The 16,227-nt window shown below is 48.9% G+C and overlaps 1 protein-coding gene across 7 annotated transcripts in view; it reads left to right on the top strand.

The window, feature by feature from the left end:
• The first annotated feature begins 249 nt into the window (after positions 1 to 249).
• DNAJC5 (DnaJ heat shock protein family (Hsp40) member C5) overlaps positions 250 to 16,227 on the top strand; it is a 29,467-nt gene continuing 13,489 nt past the window's right edge. For 5 of the 7 annotated variants that reach the window (XR_008200445.1, XR_008200444.1, XR_008200442.1 and 2 more), the window contains exon 1: positions 250 to 377. The gene's annotated coding sequence lies outside the window, so the exon portion shown is untranslated. Of the gene's footprint in view, positions 378 to 12,902; positions 12,928 to 13,447; positions 13,467 to 16,227 lie in introns of those variants that run through there. The other 2 variants (XM_052650748.1, XM_052650749.1) reach the window with 2 other exon arrangements.

Below are 16,227 nucleotides of genomic sequence, written 5' to 3'. Positions count from 1 at the left end.
CCCATGGGCTGTCTGCTGTGCGCTCGGGAACCTCGGTCCACTCCTGTCACTCGGGGCTCCGCCCATGGGCGGAGCCTCCGTCCAGCGCTCTGAGCGCACGCGCTGCCTGCCCAGCCCGCGGCTCGGATCCGCCGGCGCCCACGTCCTCCCGGGAGCGCGCGCGCCGGTGCGGGTGCGTGCGTGAGCGTGCGCGCCCCCGCCGCTTCTGCCGGTGCTGCTCCCGCGCCCTCTGCCGCTACCCCCGCCGCCGTCGCCGCCGCCGCCGCCGGGTCCCGAAGCGCAGCCCCGGCTGAAGAGCGCGTCGGCCGGCTGCCCAGGAGCGCCGCGCAGGGAAGAGCGGAGCCGCGGAGTCGGCAGGCGGGCGGGCGCGCGGACAGGTGAGCTCGCTGCGAGCCGGCGGCCTCGCGTCAAGGCAGGGCGGCCGGGCAGGCGGGCGGGGGTCGGGGTGAGGGGGGCGGGATAAGCGAGCGGGGGCGGGGCGCGAGGTGAGGGTGACGCGGGGCCGGGTGAGGGGGTGCGGGGTGGCGCGGCGCAGGGCGTCGGGGCCGCGCGCCCGCAGCCGGAAATGGCGGCGACCCCCTTTCCCCCTTCCTAGCCCTCGGGGCGGGCCGGGGTCGGCGGTACGGCCTCAGAAGCGGCGGGAAGGCCTAGGCCGTGCGCCGCGGTCGGGCCGCCGGGCCCTCACTGGGGGAGGCCAAAGACCTTACATGCGGCCGCCGGGCTCTCCCCCCGGGGCAGCTCGCGCTCCGGGACTGGGATCTGTGCAGGGCGCCCCCGCCTCGGGGAGGGTCTTTCCTGTTCTGCGGGCGAGAGGGGGAGCGTCACCGGTCCTGGAGCCACGTAACCTATGTCTGGGTCATTATGTTTATAGCTCACGGAATTGAGCTTTATTCCTTGACGCTGTGTAAATTAGTCTCGCGGGTGAAAATCATCCAGTTTGTAAGAAAAAAACGTTTTTTTGGCCTTGGCGGAACATCATTTGAAGCGGTGCCTGTGCTGCAGTCATACAAGAGAGGGTCAGGATCTCATCCCTGCGGCTTCGAACTTGTTTGCGTTGAGGGGCTGGATTAAGGACTCGCCTTTTCTTGTGCCTGAGAGATGAGTTCTCAATATTTGCTCGGTTGTGTTATGCAGGGAAAGGAAGCGAAAGTTTCCGTTTTGTTTTGGTTTCCAGGTTTAGGCTTAATAGGGGTCATAACTTGAGAGGTGGCTCTGCTGGATACCTTTGTCCTTACTAGTTGTCTGTTTAAAAACTATCTGCTAACCTAACAGTTATTCTGCCCCATCTGTAATCTGGTTGCCTCAAGACGAAACTTCAGCCAAAGCTCCTGAGATTTTATGTTCTTTTATTTGCTTCTGTCTTGTTAAACGTCGTGCTGAATTTCAGGATCAAGGCACCTGTCAAACTTTGAGGGATGAAATTATGAGGCAAGACTCAGAGGCTTTGAGAAACTTCTTGCCTGAGAGCTGCGCAGTTCTCCTTCCACCTCTGTCAAGGTTGCAGAACTTGGGTTCCCTCGGATGGGACCTCTGATGGCGTGTGGCCAAGCCAGGGGCTGGGTGGCTGTTGCTTCCAGCAGCATGGGGCTGTGAGGGGCACACATGCTGCTGGAGCCCGTTGCCTGGACCTCTTAAACGTGGTGAAGGCAGAGCGTCTAGGAGTTATCTGATGAGCAGACACTTGGGAGGCTCATGGAGGAGACTCGGCTTTGCTGAGGGGGCCTCAGCTGTGGAACTGTTGTGGCCTGGGATGGGGACCCTTGTGGGCAGAGATGCCTGTCAGTCCACTCCCAGCCTCTGTAACCAGTCTCCTCCCTCTGGCCCCTGTCTCATTCTGACCCCTGCCACAGTGGCTTCTCAGCCTGTTTCTTGACAGACTTCCATGCTTCTTCCTGGCTCTACCTAGATCACTGGTGTCGTTACCTTTAGCCTCAGGGTAGGCAGCACTTCCCCGACTGCCTGCCTGCTGTTTCAACTCAGTTCAGTTCAGTTGTTCAGTCATGTCTGACTCTTTGCAACCCTGTGAACTGCAGCACACCAGGCCTCCCTGTCCATCACCAACTCCCAGAGCTTGCTCAAACTCAAGTCCATCAAGTCGGTGATGCCATCCAACCATCATTCTCTGTCATCCCCTTCTCCTCCTGCCTTCAGTCTTTCTCAGCATCAGGGTCTTTTCCACTGAATCAGTTCTTTGCATCAGGTGGCCAAAGTATTGGAGCTTCAGCATTAGTCCTTCCAATGAATATTCAGGACTGATTTCCTATAGGATTGAGTGGTTTGATCTCCTTGCAGTCCAAAGGACTCTCAAGAGTCTTCTCCAGCACCACAGTTCAGAAGCAACTCACCACCTCCTGTTCCCTGTTTCCCTACCGTGCTTAGTTTTCCCACTGCACTTCATTTCTAATGTCCTACTTAATATATTTATTATAATTTAATCTTTCACTGTGAGGTAAAGTCCACAGGGAGCCTGTTTGTGCAGAGAACAGGGGCTGGCATGTGCTGCATGCCCGGGAAATACTGACAGAGAAAGTGGAGGTGACGAGCTTGGCAGCAGCCTGCGTCTCTAGGAAGTCACTGTGGTGAGTGCCGAGCCCTTGAGGTGCTGGCTGCTGAGGGAGGTCTGGCTAGTTACCTCCCCTTTGGAAAAGCATAACCAGTTAGTAGTGGTTCAGAAAGGTTTTTGGACCTCCTTGTAAACCTTTGTGCAACTTTTAGTCTATAGTTAGTCAAAAATAAAAAGGTTTTTGTCAGCTCTCGTCTTCAGTTAACTTCCCCTAAAAGTAGATCCCACACGTTAGCCTCAGATACTCAGTGACAATTGTTGATAAAATGAGTGAGGTGGAGTAACCCGTTAAAACCACATGAAAATGAGCTGTCCCTCAGACGTGCTCTGAATCCTCCTATGTGACGGAAGGACTCAAGTCATTTCCAGAACCTTCACTCAGTGAGTTTATGTTCTTGGTTTTCATTCACTGTGTTACCGTGGTGCTGGGACTGAACACATACCACGCATCTCTTGGCCCTTTGTGTTCTTGAACCCCCTTGCTCTCAGAGGGTGGGTGCTCTATGCTCCAGGCGGAGCTACCCTAAAGACTAGTGTTCTGTTCTGTCTCAGTCCTGGACTTGGAGTCAGGCCTCTGTCCTGGTTCCTGTGCTAACTTCCCTGCCACTGCCACCGCCAGGCAGAATCCCTGGTAAGCTGCTGATGGCATATCTCAGAGCCTAGGCATGACGTGCTTGCCTTGGTCATGGGCTGTAGTCGATGCTCAGTGGGCGTCAAATCAAGACTAAAATGCTGTGTAGCAGCTATGCAGGGGGTAAGGGAACAAGGTGGAGTTTTATACAAGGTGAGAGTTTGCTTCTAAATTCAGGGACTAAAATGAGCATGATCTGTACAAAAAATTTATTGGGGTGTAATTGATTTTACAAATGATTTTTTTTTTTTGGCCACACCACAGGGTACGTGGGATCTTAGTTACCCAAACAGGGACTGAACCCACATTGCCTACAGTAGAGTCGCAACCACTAGACCCCTAGGGAAGTCTGCAAATGATCGTGATAGACAGATATAATCATCCTTGAAAAAATTCCCTAACTCCTTTTAAAAGTACTTTGTACAAGGTTTGGAGTATATAGTGCTGTAGGTGAACCATATCTCAGCCAATGAGGTCAGCCAGTTTTCCAGGAAGGAGACAAATTCCTGTGTCTTCAGGGGACAGGTGTGGCACATGACGACCAGCTCTTGCACAAGCAGTGTGGAGGAGACTCTTAGCTCTTGATGGCGCCCTTGTGGGTCTCCCGGTGCTCCCCACACAGCAGTTAAGGCTGCAGTGCTTCCCAGTGGAGCTCCTTTTTATGTTCTTGTTGGCTGGCCAGAGCGGAGCATTATCGAACTACAGACTGCCTCTTGCTCCGTCACAGTACTTCCCTGTCTGTTGGCAGAGCCTGTGCTTGAATTTCCTTCCTGAAAGAGGACGAGACTCAGGCTCAAGTGCTTGACCTCTGAGATGAGGGTCATGGAACCTGCCCTTACTGCCTGTTGGGGAGTACAGGAGATATAAGTAGGAAGCTGTGTCCTCAACTGCTTCCTAAATACAAGTGACAAAGATGCTAAAAAATGAGAATATCCGTATTTGACAAAGATGCTGCCCCTTACTTAAGAGAGGGAATGAGGGGACTGTTGGGACCTCCTTGGTGGTCCGTGGTTAAGACTCCACGCTGCCAGTGCAGAGGGCATGGGTTCCATCCCTGGTTGGGGAACTAAGATCCTGTATGTCAAGAGGGGTGGCCAAAAAAGAAAAGAAGGAACTGTTAGGCCTACTGTCCTGATGGCAGGGCCACGCTCAGATAGTGACACTGCCCGAAGAGGATTAATCGTGGTCTGTTAGTGGTCAGTCGAAATTCAACCCAGAAGATTTAAGGATTCGATTACCAAAACAGCCTTTAGTTTCGATTTTGTCTTTTGTCACCTTTGCATCAATTTTATTTGAGGATGTTATATCGGTGAAATGGTACGTTCTGCCTTAGTTCTTGGCACTGGCAGACATTTAATAGATTTTGTCTTTAGCAGGTAAGAATTGTTTCCAATTCCAAGAGCTTTGCAGACATATTGGTAATTCACATTGGTGAGACCATGCATTCAATGGATGTCATGAAAATGCCCTCATGTTTCCTCTTCAGGGGTTGTCTATGTACTTCAGAGGTCCACTTTACTCACGAATCTTTCAGCTTTGTAGGTGTGTCCATGTGACTGGTTTTTAAAACTTGGTTCTGTGACAGAAACCATAGTCCTTTATTCATGACACATTAAACCCAGCTACCCAAGTAATATTTTTAAATTGTGTGATACATTTTGAGTGATCAGTGAATATTCCTTGGTATGAGTATAAATGAGCCTTATTCATTATGAGTTACTTACCGTTTTATTGTCCTTTTAATTTTTCTACACTGAGCACTGGAAAACATGGTGGTTTACAAAGTGGAATGTACAGTCTCCATTGCTGTGTTCTAAGGAATTCTATTGGAGAAGGCAGTGGCAACCCACTCCAGTATTCTTGCCTGGAGAATCCCATGGAGGGAAGAGCCTGGTAGGCTACAGGCCACGGGTCGGGGTCGCAAAGAGTTGGACAGGACTGAGCTATACCAATTGGTTATAAAGTTGCAGTCCTGAGAGTCAGAGGATTGGAATGCTGACTTGCTACCCCTGTGCGCTGTGCCCCGCCCTGGCTATCTCTGGGATGACCAGCTTCTGTCTGGGAGAGCTCTCCCTAGGGCCCTGTGCCTCTGTTCTCTGGGCGGGTGGAGTGGAAATGTGCTAGACTAAACTCACCTGTCCTGTCCTGGCCTGTGGTGCCTCAGAGGTAATGAATTGAGGGCAGGGGGCCAAGACCTTGGGCCCCTGTCACAGCTTCAGCTCAGCCAGACTGGGCTCTGCACAGGGAGCGTGTGCCACCTGCCTGGCTTTTAGTTTCCCTTCTATTATTGGAAGGGATTAGTAGCATGGCAAATGTTTGATTTTTAGCTAGGCAGTCCCATTGAATTTTTCTTTATTATTAAGTAGTATCTTTCATCATGAGAGGGTATCTCTAAGATAAATGAAAAATTCTGGGTCAGAGAATACAAACTTTGTTGTTTTTGCCACATATTAACCAGATTTTTATATTCTCTGGCAGGTACAAAGGATTTTAACACTTCAATATTTTACATTTTGCTGCTCATTTAGGTACTGCTCTAGGGTTTGATAGTAAAATGTGAGGGCCTTTTTGACCAGTTGTAATAAATTTTGTTGTGTCCTTTAAATTAAGATTTTTAAATAAAAAAGAGTGATAGTTTCATGATAGACTTTTTCTGATGCATGAAACCAGGCCACATCTGTTTTCTTGTTTTGTTTTTAATTAACCGAAGAAAGAAATTGTATTCCAGATAACAGTGTTTACTGGGCTGTGTTTTTTTTCAAATTATTTATTTACTTATTTTGGGCCCTGCTGGAGCTTTGTTGCTGCACAGACTTTTCTCTAGTTGTGAGCGGGGGACACTCTCCAGTTGCAGTGCACGGGCTTCTCCTTGCAGTGGCTTCTCTTGTTGCAGAGCATAGGCTCTAGGAGCACAGGGTTTGGTAGCTCTGCACACGGGCCTAGTTGCTCCGAGTCTTGTGGGATCTTCTTGGACCAGGGATCGAACCCGTGTCTCCTGCATTGGCAGGCAGAGTCTTTACCACCAAGCCACCAGGGAAGCCATTTACTGGGCTATATTTACTTTTGAATCACGAGGCTCATCACATGTAAAGTTAAAATTTTTAGTGCAGTTTAATGACTCAGTTTCATTTTAAGATGAAACTAGAATGTCTAAAGATTATATTTGGAGTATTTTTTAACTGTCTAGTTGTAGTTGTCTTCAGTTTGAAACAGTTTGTTCTCCTCTACAGTTCATGTGGAGACTTCCCCCCTCCACCCCCCCAGCTGCAAGCCCTCTGAAGCGATCCGCTTGAGAGGCAGCCAGGCTCCTTCCTGTGCATCTGCCTTAATCCCTGGGACAGCTTGCATGGGTAGCTGTTATCCAATTGTATAGATAAGGAGACACATTGACGTGCTTGGTAATGGGGGTTGAGCACAATCAGTGTTGTCACCCACCTTACCATGACAGCACGGGATTTTCTTCTTAAAATGCTGTTTCTGTTGGTGCCGTTCTCTTGCATCATCCTACCTGGTTGGGTGATTCTAGCTGACTGTTACCAGCAGCATCCTACTCCTGGCGTGTAGTACCAGTGTGACGCCCACACTTGTTTCATCTGCCCCTGCCCTTTCTTTTATAAAAGTTGATCCATGACAAGGATAACGGAGGGGGCTGTCCTGGCGGCCGAGTAGGCCAGCTGTCCAGCCATCTCATCCTCACTCAGGCTGGCTGATTGCAGTGCACATAGGTGTTAGGGGCACTCTTGGACCTACTGGCCTCTGGGGGTACTGTGCAAACCTTCGTAAGCATCTGTGATCTGCCTTTTTCCTTTTTTTTTTTCCAAGGCTCGACTGTGCAGCCTGTGGAATCTTAGTTCCTTGACCAGGGGTCAAACCCGTGCCCCCTGCGTTGGGAGCACAGAGTTTTAACCACTTGACTACCAGTGAAGTTCTTATGATCTACCTTTTACTTGTAGCATTCCTTAAACTGCTCACAGAATTGCAGTGTCATGTGGTAAACCTGTTATTTCATTAGACCCTCGTGCTGCTCTCTGGAGTGGGCAGCAGTCTTTGTCCTGTCCCTACCCCAGAATGACCATCCAGCTGATGAACAGCACACCTGTTTGTGGTGGTCACAGGAGAAGAGTGTGTTTCCGTGAGCAGCAGCTTGATACAGCCTTACCTGGTCACATGCTAGCCCCCTAAAGCCTTGAAGGCAGGTGTTTTCCTATATTTTTAAAAGGCAGATGACAAGAAGGCAAACTAGTGAACTTTGGATTTTATATCAAAAATATATGTAACAACAACAAAAAAATGTATTCAACAACAGTGTTCAAGCTGAGAGTTTGAATATAACCTTCCTAACTTTAATTCACCATTATGAACTTTGTCTGTTTGTGTAGTCTTCTCATCTGTAAATTGGAGGCCAAAGTAGTAATCGCTCATGTTTATCATGTACCCAGCACTGTTTTCCTCAGTTTGCAGGAGCTTGCTCACAGACACTCCATGCCAGGCCAGCTCCAGCTCTACTGGATGAAAAGGAGGTGGAGGTGTTGAGTAACTGCTCGGGTCCCGGAGCCCGTAAGTGGCAGAACCGGGCTTCAGCCCAGGCAAGTGACCTGAGAGCTGCCCTCCCGCCCCTCCTGGACTAGGTACCTGCCCCACAGACCTCTTGGTCTAGAGCATGTGTGCCCCAAACGCCTGTACATGGTGAGCACGCCTAGACTGTAACTGCTGTGTTGGTGAAATTTCCGTGATAATCACGAGGCCTGTCACCAGTATAACTGCAACAGCACATGCGTGTGTCTTGATGCTCACCTCTGACATCAGACATCTCTTTACAGATGGCTTGTCACCGGGTGGTTGGTGCAGCTCATACTTGGTTTCATGCTGGATTTGACAGAATGGTTGGTTTTGGTTCTGGCTTCAGGGAGCTGGCCCCACTGTTTCATCAGAGACAGTCGGCCGACAGTGGGAACCCTGGGCTGGCCCGCCTCAGGGGGTGGCCCTGGCTGGTGAGACACAGAAGGCATCGTGGCTGCATATGCCATGTTTTATGGACTTTGACCCACTGTGTGTGTCCTAAGCTTCCATTCATTCTGGAGTTGGAGCGTCCAGTCCACTTGCTAGGGGTGACGCTGCCCCCAGGTGACGGGTTGTTGGGTTGTCAGTGTCATGTCCTGCACTGCTCAGCCGCCGGGCTCTCTTGAAGCCTTAAGTAGGTCTCAGCCTGCACACTTCTGAGTGACTGTGATTTCAGTCACAGGCATTTTCATGTGATATTCACAGTTGAGGATTTGAAAGTTGTGAGGATCCTTCCTGGTAGTCATTCACGAGAGTGGCCTTGTCCCTGAGCCTGTCTGCCTTTTCTGTCATAGAACATGTCCCTCCTGTTCTCCAGTCTGCCTGCTGACATGCAGCCTGTCCACTGAAAGCCAGGGGCAGTGGATGGCTCCCTGGGTGGAAGGGGCCTGTGACTTCAGCCCTCTGAGATTGTCAGCGTTCTGAGTGTAAAACACCAGCACCCAGAAAGCTCTGCTGCCCATTGCTTTTATAAGAAACGCTTTTGCTGTCTAGTTTCACATTCAGCTTTGGGAATATGTTAAGGTTTTCTGGAAATGTTTGGTCATAGCATGGTCAGCCCAGAATCTCTTGCTGCAGCCTTGCACATAGGTGAGCACCTGTTTGCTCCAGTGCTGAGGCACGTATGTCGCTGTGTCTGTTGGTCATGCTCGGGGTGTGAGGGTTCTAGCTCACTTTAGGCCCCTTTACATTGAGGCAGTGTCGCCCTGCTGTTTGCGCCTCAGGGACGCTGACCAGGAGGGCCAGGGTGGAAGTGAGGCACTGCCATCCACATTGCGCCGTCGGCAGCCTCCTCTCAGAGTCATAGGCTTTTGAGAATGTTCAGTTCGACTCTCCTTGTATTCAAACATGTAAGTTATTTTGATCAACTTCTGGCTTTTTCCTTTTGACTGAAAGCATTAGGTTATGAAAGAAAATTCTTATTTGGTTTCTGGTTATAAGTCACAACTGATAAAATTAATTCCACAGACGTGCTGACTGCTCTGCCAGGACTGAGGCAGCACTCAGTTTATTCCTCAGAAAGGCTTCACGTGTGACCTGCTGGGGCCTCTTCGTTTCGCCCAGGGGTGTTGCTGAGCCCGTGCCGGTCCGCCTGTTGCTCCCTCTGTGGGGCAGAGTGTCCACTCTCTTCAGGACAGGAGCACACGCTCTCAGTGAGCAAGTGTGGCTCCGCTGCTGCTCTCTGGTGTGTTGGTCCTCCCTTGGACACTGATTATGGCGGCAAGTCCTTCTTAAAGAGGAACCTGTTTTACTCACTTAATTGTCTGTCTGTATTTTAAGGCTTGGCATCACTGTCGCTTTTTATTAAGGAAGAAAGGTGTCATCTTTAGGAGTTCCTCTGTTTTCCTAGCCAATGTAGAAATTCTGTACATTTGACATTCATTTTAAGTTAGGAGCAAAGGTAGCAGATGACCATACTCGGCAGCATCCCTTCCACATCTCCCATGTTGGCTGATTCTGCTTATAATCAGGTGCATTTCTTCGGTTGCATCTGTGGTCATCGGCGGCCATTTCCTCCTGCTCTGCAGCGTACTGACGTTTTCCTGCTAGTATAGATGATGAGCTCAGGGTTACACGTGCAGACCATGGGTGTTTCCGTGTATCTGTCCCTGCTCTGGGGAAAGCTGGCCCTCCCCTGCCTGAGGAGGTGCCCCAGGTCCTTTTTTCCGGGTTCGTCATGGATTGTAAAGGAAGATCCCTTCAAAGAAGAGAGGTCAGCTGTCTTTGGGACACCAGTTGTGTCTCATCGTTAGTATTTTTGTTTTCAGTGAAGTTTTTTTTTTCTGAGGGTCGGGCCCCGAGTTGGGGGGCAAAGCAGCTGTCCCTGAAGTGCTGGCTGGTGGTCCCTGGCGTAACCTGACAGACCCTTGCTCCTGCTGTCCTGACTTAAGCCGCAGCTTCCTTGTCGTCCTGCCCAGTGTAGTGTGCTCCTGTCCCCGTGTGACAGACTTTGTCCTGCACTGTCATCTTACAACCTGAAGGGCATTGGCCTCTATTCCCTCTTCCTCCCTGTGACTTTTCTTTGTCCTTTTACCTTTATGCTGTCAAGGCAGATGTTTACGTTGGTCTGTAAGTTTACTGTTGAAAATCCATAAGTTATTCCCCCTTGTGGAAACATTGTTTAAACAGAGCCTGGTCCCTACCCTGATGAGGTTTCCGCCCAGAGTAGTGCCTCTCTCTCCCCAGATGCCTAACAGCCATTCTTATACTATTAGCCTGTTTCTTAGCTCCTCTGTGTTCAGACTGCCCATAATATGATTTGTGATTTTTGTGGCCTGGAACTTGCCTCTGGGCACTCCGTCCTCCAGCCCCTGGCAACACAGTGGCTTTTCAGGCTGCCTGTCCAGCCACACTTCTGTGATGACCAGTGGTGTTTGGGGAGGCTGCAGTGCCCACGGCAGCCCTAGAAACGGCATCTCAGAGGAGCAGAGATAGTGAGTGGCCCGCTATGGCCTTGCACCACTGCCTCCCCCTGGAGAATCACAGAGCACACCTGTCTGCACACTAGGAGCTGTTAACTCTGGGGATTACCTGCTCAGGGTTTTTTTTTTGGCTGTGCTGTCTTTGTTGCTGTGCAGGCTTCTCACTGGTTATGGCTGGTGAAGACTGCTCTTGTGCGTGGGCTGCTTGCTCTAGTGGCTTTTCTCGTTGTGGAGCACAGACTCTAGGGCTTCAGTAGTTGTGGTGCACGGGCTTAGTTGCTCCGAAGTATGTGGGCTTTTCCCGGATCAGGAATCCAACCTGTGTCTCCAGCATTGATAGTGGATTCTTTACCACTGAGCTACCAGGGAAGCCTGGCCCTGCTCTTTTTTTAGGACAAGTTTTTTAGAGCCACCAGGAAAGACATTATCAAGGCTTTTAAATCTGCCTTGTTTTCATAGTAGGTGGTTGTGTTAAAACATGATTGTTTTAATTATTACATAATGGTATGTGTAGAAGTAACAAAGAATTTGTAGCTCTTGTAGAAATTTTTGAGACTACCTCAGGTAATTTTGAAGGTCTTTGAATACAGTATCCTTGGAATGAAACCTAATAGAGAGCCTCCCCACTCCCCCTCCCAAGACCCCTCAGAGAGAAATGCTAGTGCACCTGCTGGGCCCAGGGAGAGACGGGCCATTCTTCAGGGCTTCTGGGACTGACTGGCACCACTTGGATGAGCGGAGTTGGTCTGTCTCTTAGGCTCGCCCAGATTAACTCCAGATGGAGAGGTTACCTGTGGGCAAGGCAACAGAGCTTTAGAGTGCAGTGTAGGAGAAGTCAGTGTAGATTAGGGGATGGAGAAAGATTTTTTGAACAAAAATGGGGAAAAATAGATTGACACATTTACAAAGATTTGATATATTCAGTTACATAAAAATTAAGAGGGAATTTCCTGGTGGTCCTCTGGTTAGGGCTCCACACCTTCACTGCCTGGGGTGAGGTTTCAGTCCTTGGTCGGGGAACCAAGATCCCGCATGCCTCGGCCAAAAAATAAAAAGTGAGAGGTAGTTACAGGGTAATGGGCAAATAGATAACATTACTGAATGGGTCGTGTAGGAATGGGTAAGATGGTCAGTCTTACAGCTTTTACCACAATCGACAAATGTGTGAACTTGAATTCATGATAAATAAAGAGAGGGGTGGGAATCGGGAACCCTGGGGTGCCCACCATTGTGGGGTGTGGTCAGCGCTTCTTTCAGACCCTGAAGTCCCATTTGTAGGTACACATCCTGCAATAGTTCTTCCTTACCTGTTTTTGGTAAAGGACCAGATTATATTTTTTGTAATTTCCAATGTGTTACAGACTGATACTTTTCTGAACTACAACAAAAATGACTAGCTAGAAGAATAAGTTGCAAACCAAAGAAGAAACACAAGTCCAGATTTAAAAAAACATTTTTTTTAATAAACATACAGTAAAATGGACCTTTCCTTGATGTATGGTTGTCTTGAGTTTCATTTTATTTTTGATAGTTTATTTATTGATTTTTGGTTGTGCGGGCTCTTTGTTGCTGCACAGGCTTTCTCTAGTTGTGGTGATCAGGGGCTGTTCTGTAGTTGCAGTGTGCAGGCTTCTAATTGTGGTGGCTTCTCTAGTTATGGTGCACAGGCCCAGTTGCTCCATGTCATGTGGGATCTTCCCAGATCAGGGATCAAACCCATGTCTCCTGCATTGGCAGGTGGACTCTTAATCACTGAGCCACGAGGGAGTCTGATCCATAGAGATTTTTGTGACCATCACCCTACTCAGGGTGTGGACCATGCTCATCTGTAGCCTCCCCGGCATCCACTGTTCTCTCTCTAGACGTAGCTTTGTCTTTTCGAGGCCATCATGTTGGTGGCATCGCAGAGTACAGTGTCACTGAGAACGCTCCTCGTTGTATGGCAGGTGCTGCATTCCTTTCTGCTGCCCAGTTATGTCCATGGTGTTCATTTCCAGTTTGTTACCCTTTCACAAGGGTTGTATGTGTTGTTCTGGGTGTAGTTACTATAAATATTCATGTACACGTTTTCTGTGTGAACATCAGTTCCCGTTTCTCTTAAATAATTGCTTAGGAGTGGGATTGCTGGGTCATGGGAAAGCCTATTTTTACCTTTATAGGAGACTTGCGAACTCTCTTCCAGGGTGGCTGCCCCATTTCCTGTGCTGCCAGCAGTGTGCGAGTCTAGCCTCTGTCACCCTCACCAGCACTCGGTATTGTTGGGTTATTTTTAATCTCTCTTGATACATGTGTGTGTAAGTCTGTGTGTGTGTGAAGTGAGTAAGTCACTTCAGTCGTGTCTGACTCTTTGCAACCCTGTGGACTGTAGCCTTCCAGATTCCTCTGTTGGGATTCTCCAGGCAAGATTACTGGAGTGGGTTGCCATGCCCTCCTTCAGGGGATCTTCCGGACCCAGAGATTCAGCCCGCGTCTCTTATGTCTCCTGCATTGACAGGTGGATTCTTTACTGCTAACTCCACCTAGGAAGCCCTGATAGGTGTGTGATGGTACCTTATTGTAGTTTTAAGTTGCATTTCCTGAATGGATAAAGAGGGTGTCTCCTCCTGTAGATACCTGCTGCTGTTCTGACAGGTGGGGAGTCTAACTGTCGTGACCTGAGCCAGCAGGGCATCACCCTGTGCCTGGTGCTGCCCTAGGGAGACCTGCCAGCAGGAATTGTTCAGCAGGTTGAGGACCCAGTAATAGCAAGACCTGGGAATGGCCAGGCATCCTCCAGTAGAGGAATGGATTGGTAAGTTATGATTTGCCCCCAAATGGGATTTGTCCAGTACTAGGAATGCATGAATTCCTAGGAACACATCTAACATACATCTAACATAAAACTAGGAATGCATCTAACAAAAACAAGTCACAGAAGGCTGCATATATCATATCAAGACCATTTTAAAGCTCAAAGAATTAAAACTAAATAGTTTTTAGGGAGAAATAATATGAAGTAAATTTCTTTAAGCAAGAGATTGTAATGACATTGCTTCAGGTACATGGGGAGAATGCAGGACATTTCACAGTTACTGGTAAGTTTCTAGGTTTTAAATTGAAGGATGGGATGGTGGGTTTTTTGTTTTTGTTTTTTTTCCCTCACAATGCATCATGACTTCCATGTGGCAGACTTCCTTTCTGTGTATCATAAAACATCTAAAACAGAACCTTAAGATGTTTTCACATCTGTTCTTTCAAAGTATTGCTTTTTCTTCCAGTAGTAGGTTGAATTCAATAACGACACCTCATGAACAGTCAGCACTTGCTGAGATCACACATGGGGATCAGGAGTGCACGCCCCTCTCCCTTGAAGATGTTTATGTCTTCCCTGAGCTTGGTTGTGGCTATGAGGATGGGGCTTTTTGTCTGTTCATTTGTTTTGTTCACTGCTACCTCCCCAACTTTGAGAGCAGGTGCTTCATAAACATTTGTTGAACAAACAACACAAACATATGCTCAAGACCCAAGACATCTCCAGAGGACTCAGCGGGCTCCGCTGCGCATTGTGCGGGTGTCAGGACAGGCTTCCAGGACCTGGGTGTCACTGCAGGGTTGGGAATCTAAGGAGAGACTCCATGTAGGAGGGGGCAGGGCATTAGAGGACTCCAGGTGCTCAGGGTTAGCAGAGCGTGTTTTCAGGCCATGAGGCCCAGTGGGTACAGTGGCAAGAAGAGGCTGGTGTCAGGCTGGGCCTGTGTCCAGAAGGGCCTTGTGGGACAGGCCGGGGTCTGGGCTCTGACACTGCAGCCACTGAGCTGGTGGGGAGGACCTGAGTGGGATATAACAGGAGCGGAGCCATGCTTCACACACTATCCTGGTGACAGCCTGGGAGGACTGGCTGTATCCTCCTTGGGGTTGACGAGCTTGGACTAACTAGAACACCAACTTTTGAAATGTGTGTGAAAATGGTAAGAAATTTACATTTAATAGTTTTTATGCTTGGACAGCATTTATTCCATTAAAACATCTGTTCAAATCATGTTCATAGCAGCTGTTTTTTTCTTAAAGGGCCAGACAGTATTTTCAGCTTTCTGGTGTCAGTCTCTGCTGAGAGTAGCCACAGAATGGAATGACAGGCACATGGATGTTTTTCTGTGTCTCCATGAAAGTTGTGAAAACAAGCACCTGCTCTGGCAGATTGGAGACTTTCATGTTTGATTTGGTTTTCTGCTGCTGTCTAATTTATGTTGAGTCACCTCAGTTACAGCAGGTGCTCTTCTTACTGCAAGTAAAAGTTGACCACCGCAAGAGGCACACAGCCGGATCTCAGTGAGTCTGGGTGTGTACACTTGTGAGATCACGATAGGTTGTTTTTCCTGTTCTTAATTTTTGTATAAATGGAGTCATTTTGTATTTAGCTTGTGTAACACATTGTGTTTGAGATTTTATTGCTTGTGTCAGTGTGTCCTTTTTTATTGATGAGTAGTGTTCTGTATAGATTAGACCAGAAATGATCAGTTCCCCTGTTGATGGGCATGTGTGTGGTTTACTTTTCTTAGAGCTGATGTTGTCCACTTCACACAAGGCATCCACTCCACCCCACCCCACTGCTCCTCTGTGCAAAGGGCCACATATACCCTACAAGCCAAGACTGAGAATTCTGCTCCCAACAGTCCTGTGTTTTTGCTTTTGTTTTTATTTTTTAACAAAAAGGAAAAAAGTCATCTATTACCTACATGCTTCCCAAAATGGGAAGCCTGTGGCCTTTGTTCCTTCTAAAGATACTGGTTTCTGTCTGGTGTTGTTTGCCCTCCATCCAGGTAGCTCTTGCTGGTGTTTCTTGTATTTTAGGTTTTGTTAATGTGTTTTGTCATGGGTTCTCTTAGTCTCTGCTGGAAAATGTTTTCATTTCAGCCTTTGTTTCTGAGTGATGTTTTTGCTGAAAACAGAATTCTGGCCTGACAGGTGTTTTATCTCTGCACCTTCACTTTGGGTGCCACTGCTTTCTGGTTCCTGTGACCTCCGGTGAGGAGAGTTGAGATCATGGCCCACTGCTCTGTAACATGTCCGTTTGCTCTTGAGCTCTGGTTTTCAGCAGTGTGGCTGGTGGGTCTTGGCGTGTTCTCTCCGTATTCATCTGTGCTCTGCAGCCAGGGGATCTTACAGAGGGCCTGTGTTGCCTGTTCCCCTCACACTGCTCCAGGGCATCTGAGCTCATCTGCCTCAGCCACTGCTCCCTGGCCTTGGGGTGGAGTCTCCTGCCCAGCCCCCAGTGTGCATGTGAATACTTTTGAACCCCGTGATCCTGAAGAAGGGTAAATACTCTTTGCCCTTTGAGACAGATGTGTGTCCTGTGAGCAGAGTCCCCATCATTGGCACCCAAGGAGAGCGCATTGGAATTGATCTTTGTCCGGTGGGCATAGGGCTGCACTGTTGCTGTGCCAGAGTCCATACCCACCAAGGTGATGGAAGAGACTTCTTTCTCAGGGCCAGTTTGTACTTCATCTCAGGGGAGAAGCTTGCAGAGGGGTCTCACTTCCCTGTCCTTTGGTAGACGCTGCAGCTGGTGATTG

Source organism: Budorcas taxicolor, chromosome 13, assembly GCF_023091745.1.
Source record: "Budorcas taxicolor isolate Tak-1 chromosome 13, Takin1.1, whole genome shotgun sequence".
Lineage (NCBI taxonomy): Eukaryota > Metazoa > Chordata > Mammalia > Artiodactyla > Bovidae > Budorcas > Budorcas taxicolor.
The sequence above is the reverse complement of the archived record's forward strand: the minus strand, read 5'-3'. Positions and strand labels throughout refer to the sequence as shown.